Genomic DNA, 13071 nt, shown 5'->3' with positions numbered 1-13071 from the left:
ACCAGCTCAATATTTAAACTCGAGGATTCTCATATATATGTGTAATTGATAAGAATCTTGGATATTTAAGGACAGCAATGATGCCCACGCAATTGATGCAAAATTTGTGTGATCATCATAATATTTTGCAGCGAAAAAAATTCAATATTTTAATATGTCTAAATTGTTTCTTCCAACATTTATATTTTGGTCAATAATCCCAGTCGAATTCCAATCACTTCAAAGTTCAAATAACAATTGCTTGGTATTTATTTTAAGTTTTTAGACCTCTTGGTGAACAAGATTTGTTCAAAGTTATTTCTTTGATTAATATATCATTTTAAACTATTAAAAAAATTTATCCAAAATACACGAAAAATAACGAGTGTGATTCAGCAATAACTATTCATACCAAAAAAATTTATGTGAAATCATTATTATTATTATTATTTTAATTTAAAAGGTGTGGTGTCTGTTGTAGTAGGGGTATAGTAACTTAACTTTTTAGCAATACGAGGCACATTTTCAATAAAATTGGGTTGAGTGCACTCCACAGTTTGAAAACGAACATAAATAAATGCACAATATTATTCAATATCAGCAGCCAATTAATGTTCGTTTGCTAAAACAGTTTTTTTTTTTTAAGGAAAGGTAAAACAGTTTTAAAATACAATTTCATATAATATTTTAAAAAATGTGTAAAAATATTTTTCGTACGTCCCTTGAATCTAATTATATATATATATATTTATTATTTATTACTGCTTAAAATAAAAAAAAGTCATCCTACATGTATAACCTAAAATATATATGTATGTAGTGTTTGAAAGAGTTTTTAGGAAGCACTTGTCAATTTTTTTTTAACAAAATTTTGATATTTTTCAAAAATTTGTTAAAAAAAAGCTGAAAAGTGCTTTCTAGAAGCTTTTCAAAACACTGCCCTAGTCTTTAAGTGAGTATTCAAATTGGTGAAGCATGTGAACGTTTGATCAATGGTCAAAATTTTGATTTCCTTTAACAATAGCCACTCCAATGAATTTGTCGCACATGACTTATCCCATTCAGTTTTTTTTGACTCGTTGTTTACTTGCATAGGTCTAAAAATTTATACAATACATCAAAAAATAACTATTGGGAATTCTTCGAGTCATTAAATTAAAGAAATAAAATATATATACATGTCTCATTAATTAATAATATTATAAAATTAAGTTCATTTAAGGAAGTACTCTGTGGCCGAAGGAAATGGCCGGCAGTCTCGTTTCTAAATTCTCTCTCTGCTGGTTTTTGACTTTACAATGTTTTGCGTGTATATGTAAAAATCCAAAATCATAATTTTTAATTTGTTTTGCAAAATAACTTTGTAATGAATTGAGATATATATACCACCCCCCACCCCCCCCCCCCCCACCCCTTTTTTTTTTTTTTTTTATATTGGAGATTTGTGTCCCACGTAAACAACCAACCTTTGAACTTATAGGATTATTATAATAATAATTTTAAACCTATGATTAATTATGTGTCTTTTGTGAATAATTCTTACAATTTATACATCACCGGCATGTTAAAATATTTAACATATGTTGCTTCAACTTAATTAAACCTTCATTGTCAATTACACTAGATTATTGTTAAGATCCATTCATTTAAATTTTTGGACGTTTGTAATTGGATCAGGCGTGTAATTTTGGTGAGGAATCTTATTGATTAAAATATTTAAAGAAAATGACAACTGAATTACATAATGATGATAATTAATCCGACCTGGCTAGCTAGTGGACGATAATGCATGTGCCAAACACTTGATTATGAACCAGTGATATAGTCTGATTGAGCTATTATAATCGGTGTACATATTTTAAGTGGTTATGTACTTATAATTTCACAGATGTAATTGTCATATCCTATGGGATTTAACCAATAAATTTATTTAAAAAATTTGGAAAAGTATGGTCGCAAAATAATAATAAATATATAATAGTTATAATAATATATGGTCCCGACGCGTGCTTTGCTAAGCTTCCAACCTCTCTACCGTTATTCTACTAATTTCAGTTATTCAATTTTGTCATATTACTCATCTTAGCTGCTAGTCGTTACTATTGTCTTCTATAAAAAAAAAAATGACCTTTTAAGCTCAATTATATGATCTGATCATAAGGTTGACTTTTAAAGTCTTGTTGCAAGACGGTGAAAATTTTCCAACTTGATATTGATACAGGTTAATTCGATGTTAGTGTCATTGAGTGTCCACTTATTAGATCCAACAGTTTTTTTTAGTCGTTGGATCTCCATTCGGAGAAGCATTGACAAATTCACTAATATTCGACCGCTTATATGTGATATCACATCAATCGTTATTTTTTCTATATTATAAAAGCTTGATCCTCATAAATTCCATTGTTCCTTTGGCCATTATTTATTGAGATGCTCAGTTCATGGGGAATTAAGGAGGTTGAGTGTGTGAAGTTTTGGGGTCAAAATCTCAAATTCGAATTCCAAAATAACCTTCTTTGTTTGCAGTTTTTGAAGAGGTTTAACTAATGTATATTATTTGTTGGCTAGTGCACGTATTTAGTTAGGATTTATCAATACATAAAGTAATTAATAACTGGGGATTCATGGTCAAAGCGAAGCAAAAATAAATAAAATATTTAAACGCTCACTCCATGAGCATATTTTATAACCTCTCGAGGAAAAAAAAAACACTAATTTACAACTACGATGCACATGTAGTGATGTACGATTACACGATCTGATGCACGGTAACTAAAAAATATTTAGGATACGATATAGAAGATCGTGTTTATTTTATATACATATATACATAGAAACACACGCATAAAAAAATCGTTAGTTTATATAAAAAAGAAAATACTCAAATTGAGGAAAAATTCGCAAAATACGTTGAATTTTATGTTTATTAAAAACCAATCTCACCGTCGCCCCTAATATATACAAGTTTTAAAACCGCAAAACAACCCTGCACGTCGGATATATACACACACATGAGTGATGGGTATATATATATATATATATACATAAATTTTAAGGTGCTCAACCAATGATGTCCAATTCGTCATCGACCACTAAAACTAGGTAACGTGTTTTAATGATGCGAAAAAAAACAACCGGTTTTTAGTTGATCGGGGATGAGGTGGACAAGAATTATTGGACATCTTAAACTTCTATATATGTATATTTGATCACATGGGCATGACAACTGCATGAGCAACAACTAATGTGACAGTCACTTATTGGATGTATATGTTGCTTTCCTAGTAGTGCATGATAGTTGTTTAAGTGATCAAATAATAATAATAATAAAATGAGAATTTAATGCTGGAGATTCCTTACTTTGGAATTATGATTGCTTGATGATTTATATATAGTTTTGTAGATCTGTCATTAATTCAATTAACTGATTAATTAGTCACAGATTATAGTAAATGCACAATTATTTCACTCAAATCGGGGTACTATCTTTGATTTAAATTAATACATCACATTACATGCAGCTCGTTCACCGTTCCAATTCATTTGAGCACATTAATCAAAGCTTGCTGTTCACTAACAATTCAACGCATCAACGGGCAGCTCTTAGTAGGCATCAAAAGTCTAAAACTCTAAATTAAAGTCGCAAATAAAATGTGGAAACATAAATAAACAATACATTTTCGTTTTTTTAAAAAAACTGAAAATAACTATCATTATCATGGAAACGGAAATTTTACGCAATTTTTTGAGAAAGATACGAATCGAATCTACGTAATCCACATTTGAACTCAAACGCAATGTCTTAGCCCATCTTTAATCCAATACCAAATTGGTGGATTCATTCCTCCAACCGAGCGCTATATTTAGCGCTATGTTGGAGGAATACTACTGATGATGTTTGATAAAAACGAGTGCTCGGGCTATCAAGGGTAGTATAGTGGGCTTGACGAGCTGATCGGGCTAGTAGAGATGAAGTGTGGTTTGTCTCTCCTTGATCGAGATGATCTGTACACAAGGGAAAGAAATAAAAGCACGTTAGTGGGACGCCGGAAGGTTTTTCAGCAGGGCCACTCCGATACTTAAGTCAGACTCAAAAATAGAGTGGGCTTCAGGAAAAACGAATATAGTGCTTTGGAATTTTTGATGAACATACCTCTACAAACACCTGAGGCAAGGTATTTATAAGCCTTGAAGTGAGAGAGTCACTCCGCATTTCCAGGGTAGTGGCCACGATCCGGGTCGTGGGTGCAAGAGTTGCCCACGTTTACCTGTCACACATGATGAAGCCGGAAGGCTCGGGATTATGGCAATTGTGGGGATCATGCCCTGGAGAAATGGGCTTTGTCTAAGTCATGAAGACCTGGTCCTCCCGGGATCCTGGAGCTCCAGGTCTGCCTTTATACATCCCTAACGTCCCTGACTCGGTATAGCTCTGTTCACTGCCCTGACTAGCATCCCTGATGTTTCTGCTTCTTTTTAGCCCTGATACCCCTGACTTCCCGGGATATCACCACTCCTCCCTAAAAATAGTCGGGCTAGAACCCTGTTCGCTGTCCTGACTAGCATCCCTGATGCTTCTGCTTCTTCTTAGCCCTGATACCCCTGACTTCCCGGGATATCACCATTCCTCTCTAAAAATAGTCGGGCTAGAACCCTGTTCGCTGCACTGACTAGCATCCCTGATGCTTCTGCTTCTCCTTAGCCCTGATACCCCTGACTTCCCGGGATATCACCACTCCTCCCTCAAAATAGTCGGGCTAGAACCCTATTCGCTGCCCTGACTAGCATCCCTGATGCTTCTGCTTATTCTTAGCCCTGATACCCCTGACTTCCCGGGGTATCACCATTCCGTAGGGCTTTAAACAAATTGTGAAATTTTGTTAAATGTTGTAGGGCTGACGTCAGCCCTAGAATTTGAAGTGACGGGCAGGTGTCAGTGGACGTTACTTGTCCTTTCAACTGCCCGCATGATCATTACGCTGCCCGATTCAACTTCCCAAGCTCATTCTTACCCTCCGATCATCTTTAAATCTACGGCCTGGATGTAAGTTCTTCACCTATAAATACTAAACCCCTTCCTTCATTTTTTACTTTCTCTGTTCACGCATTCCTTTCCTTCTTCTAAGTTTCTCCGGGTCCGATGATTCTGCATTTCAAGCTTATTTCTTACCGCCCTTGTTCGTGCTCCGTCCTTCTTCTGTAAGTTTTTACTCTACCTTATACTCAGTGTCCCCTTTTTTTACCTTGTCGTCTTCCCAAAAAATGTCGGAATCTGCCTCTTCTACATCTGGTGCCAATGCTCGTGGCTCTGCTAGTGTAGAGTCCGCGGCCCTACGCCATGATTCTCCACCCCCTGTCACTTCCGATGTCCAACCGAGATTAGCCCCTTCCTCCTCTCGTCCAAAGAAGGCCCAAACTGAGACTTCTAAGGATAAAGGCAAAGCTAAAGCTTCTGCTTCTAACCCTCTTCTTCCTTTGCCCAAACCAAACCCTGAAGGTCCCTGGTTCTCCCAATTTACCAGTACCCTACGCCCAGAATCCATAGAGGAGCTTCGAGTTATGGGTAACATCCCTCCTGCGTATTCTATTCTCATTCCCAGGCCTCTGGGCCGGGCTGACCAGCCGCCCGAGGGGTTTTATACCTTCTTCAGGGAACAACTCAGGAATGGGCTTCGTTTCCCTGTTCATCCTTTCTATTATAAAATTGCTATTTTTTACAAGGTTTCTCTTAACCAATTTCATCCAAATGCTTTCCGTATGATGGCCGCCACTTACGTCCTTTTCAAAGCAAACAATTTGGCCATTACCCCTCTTGTTTTTCACTATTACTATGCCTGTCGTTTCACTGAGATGGCCTTCTCTTTGAACGCCCGGAAAAATGCCCGGTTCCTAGACGACACCCCCTCCTCTTGGAAGGGGTAGAAAGAAAGATTTTTTTATGTTCAGCTACCTAGTGACCGAACCAGACCCACCGAATTCTTGACTGCCCTTCCTCCACAGCCCGAACGCCCTAAGAATTATAAGCTAGAAGAACCATATCTTCGCTCTCAAGAGCTGGTGGAAAACCAGAAGTTTCCTTCAGCCCCTCTCCTTGAGGAGAAAAGCTTGAATGATTATGGGTTGGTGCCCGGGTAGTTGATCCGGTAGACCAGATTATTGATGAGTATGATGCCCCGGACCCGGCCTTTGGTATGCTTTACTGCTATTATGTACTTGCTTCTCTTCCATACTGTTTCTAATGTACCAATTCTTTTCATTCACGTTTTGTGCAGCAGAACCAGTCACCAAGAAAAAGAAAAAATCTCGACTAATGAAGCAGGCCTTTGCCGAGAAACGGGCAGATGAGAAGGCGGCTTCTCAAAAAAGAGAGGAAACGAAGGCTGCGGAGGTGGCCAGGAAAGCCAGAGTCCTTCAACTAGCTGAGGAACGGCGGGCACAAGGGAGCCAGGTCCAAGAGCGTCTATGCTCCCCAACTGGTCCTGCTCCTGCCGCTCCCCCCCCCCCCCCCACCTTTTGTTGTAACGCCCGTGATTTCTTTAATGGAAACCGGGGTAGAAGATGCTTCTGGTTCCCCTGTTGCTGAACCCTCCTCATTTCTGATCCGTAAAAAAAAAGATGTGGGGGAACCAGACATGGTCATTCTAAGTGACCCCGAAGAGGTGGCTCCCCTGTCTCCTTCTTTCCAACCCCTGGCACCATTTTATCAAGCTGCACCGGGTTGTAGCCCCCTGGGTGCGAGGGAGAATATATTTCAGGCAGGGTCCTCCGGTCGGGGAGTACGGATATTGAAAGATCTCCTAACTCCTACGGAGCAACACTATCTCTGTCATCAAGGCCCTGATGTCAAATACTTTGAGGGCACCAACCAGATTATATTTGTAAGTCTAATTTTTCTGGATTGAATGGTTTTCTGACATTGCATTTCTTTTTAACACCTGTGTTTACAGAGGCTGCATATGCTGGTGGACAACTATGAAGATGCGATCCGATTTGGCCGGATTGAAACAGACCGGGCGCATGTGGAGGCTGAGAGGTCCCAGGATATCTTAGAGCTGAACAAAAAGTTGGAGCAGGAGCTGCAAATGATGAGGCAGACTCATGACCAACTGGTGTCAAGCCTTCGGTTCTCCTTAGATACAGCTGAAAATGCCGTGCAATCTGCGCAGGCTGATCTTGCTCAAGCTCGGGCTACTGCGGGACAGAGTCAAGATCGTCTTATGGCGGTCACGGCTCAAATGGAGGCAGCCCAACAGGAAGCTTCTAAGGCTCAGGCAGAGGTGGCAGCGGCCAAGGATAAGGCCGAAAATGCGGTGTCAGCCCTGGAGACCCGGTTAAAATCCGAGGAAGATATCAAGGCCGCTGTCCTGACCTCAGCGGAGTTTCAAGAGGCTGTGGTGGACAAATCCTACGCCTTCTTCCAGACTGGATTTTACAAGTGCCGATATCAATTTGAGGAGGCTGGGCTATGGTCCACTGAGCAAAAAGATTTCCCCGATTTAGACAAGGCCATTGACTCCCTCCATAGTGCCAAAAAACTGAAGGTGCAGAGGCTGCCCTCCCTAAAGGAGCTCCGACAATGGAAGACGGGGGCCCCTCTGACAACCCCAGTATTTTGAATTAATTTTTGTAATTGGGCCGTAGAAGCCCCTCCTCTTGTACTCCTTTATTCGTAATGCAATTCGTCTGTTCTCTTTATCCATTGTTTAATGCTTTACTTATAAAAGAGTAGATAGTGTCAAGGGCTTATAGATGCCCTGGGGCTGAAGACGGGTGCCGAGGCCTGGAACCTTCCGGACTTATACAATGTCAAGGGCTTATATATGCCTTGGGCTTAAGATGGGTGTCGGGGCCTGGAAGCTCCCGGGCTTATACAATGCCAAGGGCTTATATATGTCTTGGGCTTAAGATGGGTGTCGGGGCCTGAAACCTCCCGGGCTTATATAATGTCAAGGGCTTATATATGCCTTGGGCTTAAGATGGGTGTCGGGCCTGGAACCTCCCGGGCTTATGCCAATGGATTATATATGTCTTGGGCTTAAGATGAGTGCCGGGGCCTGGAACCTCCCGGGCTATATAATGCCAAGGGCTTATATATGTCTTGGCCTTAAGATGGGTGCCGGGGCCTGGAACCTCCCGGGCTTATATAGTGTCAAGGGCTTATATATGTCTTGGGCTTAAGATGGGTGCCGGGGCCTGGAACCTCCCGGGCTTATATAGTGCCAAGGGCTTATATATGCCTTGGGCTTAAGATGGGTGCCGGGGCCTGGAACCTCCCGGGCTTATATAATGACAAGGGCTTATATATGTCTTGGGCTTAAGATGGGTGCCGGGGCCTGGAACCTCCCGGGCTTATATAGTGCCAAGGGCTTATATATGCCTTGGGCTTAAGATGGGTGCCGGGGCCTGGAACCTTCCGGGCTTATATAATGCCAATGGCTTATATATGCCTTGGGCTTAAGATGGGTGCCGGGGCCTGAAACCTCCCGGGCTTATATAGTGCAAAGGGCTTATATATGCCTTGGGCTTAAGATGGGTGCCGGGGCCTGGAACCTCCCGGGCTTATATAATGTCAAGGGCTTATATATGCCTTGGGCTTAAGATGGGTGCTGGGGCCTGGGGGAACCTCCCGGGCTTATATAGTGCCAAGGGCTTATATATGCCTTGGGTTTAAGATGGGTGTCGGGGCCTGAAACCTCCCGGGCTTATATAATGCCAAGGGCTTATATATGCCTTGGGCTTAAGATGGGTGCCGGGGCCTGGAACCTCCCGGGCTTATATAGTGCCAAGGGCTTATATATGCCTTGGGCTTAAGATAGGTGCCGGGGCCTGGAACCTCCCGGGCTTATATAGTGTCAAGGGCTTATATATGCCTTGGGCTTAAGATGGGTGCCGGGGCTTGGAATCTCTCGGGCTTATATAATACCAAGGGCTTATATATGCCTTGGGCTTAAGATGGGTGTCGGGGCCTGGAACCTCCCGGGCTTATATAGTGCCAAGGGCTTATATATGCCTTGGGCTTAAGATGGGTGCCGGGGCCTGGAATCTCACGAGCTTATATAATGCCAAGGGCTTATATATATCTTAGGCTTAAGATGGGTGTCGGGGCTTGGAACCTTCCGGGCTTATATATGCCAAGGGCTTAAGATGGGTGCCGGGGCCTGGAATCTCCCGGGCTTAGAAAACGTTCTTGAATGAATAAACCCCTTCATTAATAGACATTAATTACAATCAATAAATAAAATATTTCTTCAAATGCAAAGCATTCCATGGTCGTTTAAGGAGGCGTCCCTGACTATCTTGTAGGTACCAAGTATTAGCACCGACCCTTCTGATAAGCTTGTATGGCCCCTCCCATCGGGCATCTAACTTCCCTACTTCCCCTACTGGATTAACCCTCTTCAACACCAATTCTCCTTCTTTGAATTCCCGAGGCTTGACTTTTTGATTATAAGCTCTCATCACCCGAGCTCTATAGGCTTCCATTCTGTGAGCCGTTTTCTCCCTTCGTTCTTCAATGAGATCCAATTCTTGTGCCCGGGCTCCTTCGTCTGTATCATCATATGCCCTAATCCGAGCTGAAGATTGTCCAATCTCTACTGGCAGAATAGCCTCCGAACCATATACCAGGCTAAAAGGTGATTCTTGTGTGGCAGTATGCGGAGTGGTGCGATAGGCCCACAACACACTCGGGATCTCCTCTACCCAGTCTTTTCCCATTCCATGCAACCGAGCCTGTAAAGATCGAACAATAGTACGGTTGGTTACCTCCGTTTGACCATTAATTTGAGGATAGGCTACCGAGGTGAAGGCCTGTTTAATGTCCATCTCGACATACCAGTCTGCCAATTTCTGCCCTTGAAACTGTCTGCCATTATCCGAGAACAACTTCCTTGGGAGCCCAAATCGGCATACTATGTTCTTCCACAAAAACTTCATTACTTCAGCTTCTGTTATTTTTTCCAAAGGCACTGCCTCCACCCACTTAGAAAAATAATCCACGGCTACCAACAAGAATTTTTTCTGTACCCGAGCTTGCGAAAAAGGCCCAACTATGTCCAGACCCCATTGATCAAAGGGGCATGGGGCCCATACCGGATTTAAATTACTTGCCGGGCTATGCTGCACATTACCAAACCTCTGACAGCCTTCACAAGACCGGGCAATCTTAGATGCATCAGCCTGCAAAGTGGGCCACCAGTATCCTGCCAACAATACCCTTCGGGCCAGACTCAGACCCTCCATGGTTTCCACAGCATCCCTCGTGCAATTCCCTCAAGACATATTCTGTTTTCCCTTCCCCCAAGCATTTGAGCAAAGGACCCTGATATGAACGCCTGTATAGCCTACCTCCGAGGATAGCAAATCTGGCTATCTGTCTTCGTATGACCCGGGCTTGTCCTTTGTCTGATGGGAGATCCCCATTGGTAAGATACTTGACCAGAGGGATCATCCATGTATCTTCCCGGATGACCGGCTCCCGGGCTTCTATAGCAGCCACCATCTCCCTCTGTACCAGAGATTCTTTATCACCATTTTCCCCAGTGACAGCTCTTTTAGCCAAGGCGTCTGCTTCTATATTTTCTTCCCGGGGTATCTGCTCTATACTCCAAGTAATGAAACTGGCCCCAAGCTCTTCAATTACCTTACTCGATTTTATCAATTTCTCCTCTCGGGTACAGAAGGTCCTCTTTACTTGCTGGACAACCAATTGTGAGTCAAAATATATTATAATATGACTTACCCCGTCTTCCCGAGCCTGTCGCATCCCAGCTATCACGGCTTCATATTCGGCTTCGTTATTGGAGGCCTGGAAATCCAACCTCATGGCGATTTTGATTTTCTCCTGGGTGGGTGAAACCAGGATGACTCCTACACCACTGCCTCCAACACCGCTGGCTCCATCTACAAATATTCTCCATACCTCTTCCTGACCAAAAGTGGCCACCTCTGTCAAGAAATCGGATAAGGTCTGGGCTTTAATGGCCTTACGCGGCTGGTATTCAATGTCATATTCTCCCAACTCTACTGACCATTTTACAAGCCTCCCCGAGGCGTCTGGATGAGTCAGGATCCGCCCTAAAAGGCTATTAGTAAGGACAGTTACCGGGTGAGACAAAAAATAAGGTCTCAATTTTCGGGCTGTTATTACCAAAGTCAGGGCCATTTTCTCAATCTTCGCATATCTAACCTCTGCCCCCTTCAAAGCATGACTGACATAGTATACGGGCCTCTGATCTCCTTTTTCCTCCTTTATCAAAACGGTGCTGACTGCCCTCTCAGTAGTAGACAGATATACCCACAATCTTTCCCCTGGCTCTGGCTTAACCAGGATAGGCAAGCTAGCTAGATGCTCCTTCAATTCCTGAAAGGCTTGCTCGCACTGCTCAGTCCAGCCAAACCTCTGGGCTGTGTGCAACACTTGGAAAAAGGAATAACTACGATGAGCTGACCGATCAATAAACCGGGCCAGGGCTGTGATTCGCCCAGTCAGCCGCTGTACCTCCTTGATTGATGTGGGTGAAGGCATTTCCTGCAACAGCTTTACCTTCTCCGGGTTGACTTCTATCCCTCGTTCAGTCACCATGAACCCCAAAAATTTGCCACTTTTCACCCCGAACATACCCTTGGCTGGATTCAACTTAATCCCGTACCGCCGAACGGTGGCAAAAGTTTCTTCCAGGTCGGGTATAAAGCAATCTCGGGTCATAGATTTCACCAATATATCATCCACATATACCTCCACGTTCTGGCCCACCTGCTCCCGGAACACTTTGTCCATCATCCTCTGATACGTAGCCCCTAAATTTTTTAGACCAAATGGCATAACCACGTAACAAAAAGTACCTCCCGATGTGATGAAGCTAACTTTGTCTTGATCTTCCCGGGCTAAAGGAATTTGATGATAACCCTGATATGCATCCATAAAGCACAACAATTCACAACCGGATGTGGAGTCTACCAATTGGTCAATCCGGGGTAAAGGATAACAATCCTTGGGACAGGCTTTATTTAAGTCCCGGAAATCCACACACATCCGCCACTTCCCTGTGGCCTTTGGTACTAGTACTATATTGGACAACCAAGTAGGAAATTGTACCTCCTTGATGTGCCCGGCTCGTAGTAGCTCTTGAACCTGCTCCGCGATCACTTTATCCTTCTCAGCTCCGAAATGTCTTTTCTTTTGTATCACAGGCCGGGATCCAGGGGTGATATTAAGTTTGTGCTCCGTAACATGGGATGAAACTCCTATCAAATCGCCCTGAGCCCAGGCGAATACGTCCTTGTTTCGGATGAGACAGCTTTTCAGTGACTCTGCCAAATTTGTTTCCATGTCCCGGGAAATCCTGACAAACTTCCCAGACTGCCCGAGTACCAGCTCCACCTCTTCATATTCGCCTTTAGACTCCTCCACAGAACAGACTTCTCTTCCCCCCTGGCCTCCCTCCTTCCCGATCTGCCTGGCCCTTTTGTAATCGACTCTAACTATCTCGGCATAACATTTTCGGGAAGAAGGTTGATCTCCTCAGACTTCTCCTACCTTATCTCCCACGAGAAATTTAATCTTCTGATGATAAGCTGATGCCACAGCTCTGAAGGCATTCATAGCCGGTCTCCCCAAGATGACGTTGTAAGAGGAGGGTTCTTCAACCAGCGTGAAATTTGTCTTGATCGTCTTCTTCACATCCCCAGCTCCCAAGGTTATGGGTAGTAACATTTCCCCTTGAGGCTGTACTGTGTGCCCAGAAAATCCGTATAAGTCAGTTTTTACGGGGCTCAACTCATACCCCTGCAAATCCATCTGCTCGAAGGTGTCCTGAAAAAGGACATTCATCGAGCTTCCTGAGTCTACAAACACCCTTCGTACATCATAGTTAGCAATCCGGGCCTGTATAAGCAAGGCGTCGTTATGTGACAGGTTCACCCACTCCAGATCCCGGGGTCCAAACGTGATGACTGGCCCTGCACCCGGCTTCCCTTCCTCCACCCCCAAACTTTCCCTCCGGCTCCAAGACTTTCTGGCTCTGTTTGAATCTCCGTCAGTAGATCCCCCAGAAATCATGTTGATAATCCTTTTAGATGGTCCCTCTCCTGATT

The sequence above is a fragment of the Henckelia pumila genome, chromosome 2 (genome assembly GCF_033568475.1).
Source record: "Henckelia pumila isolate YLH828 chromosome 2, ASM3356847v2, whole genome shotgun sequence".
Lineage (NCBI taxonomy): Eukaryota > Viridiplantae > Streptophyta > Magnoliopsida > Lamiales > Gesneriaceae > Henckelia > Henckelia pumila.
Note: the sequence above shows the minus strand (reverse complement) of the source record.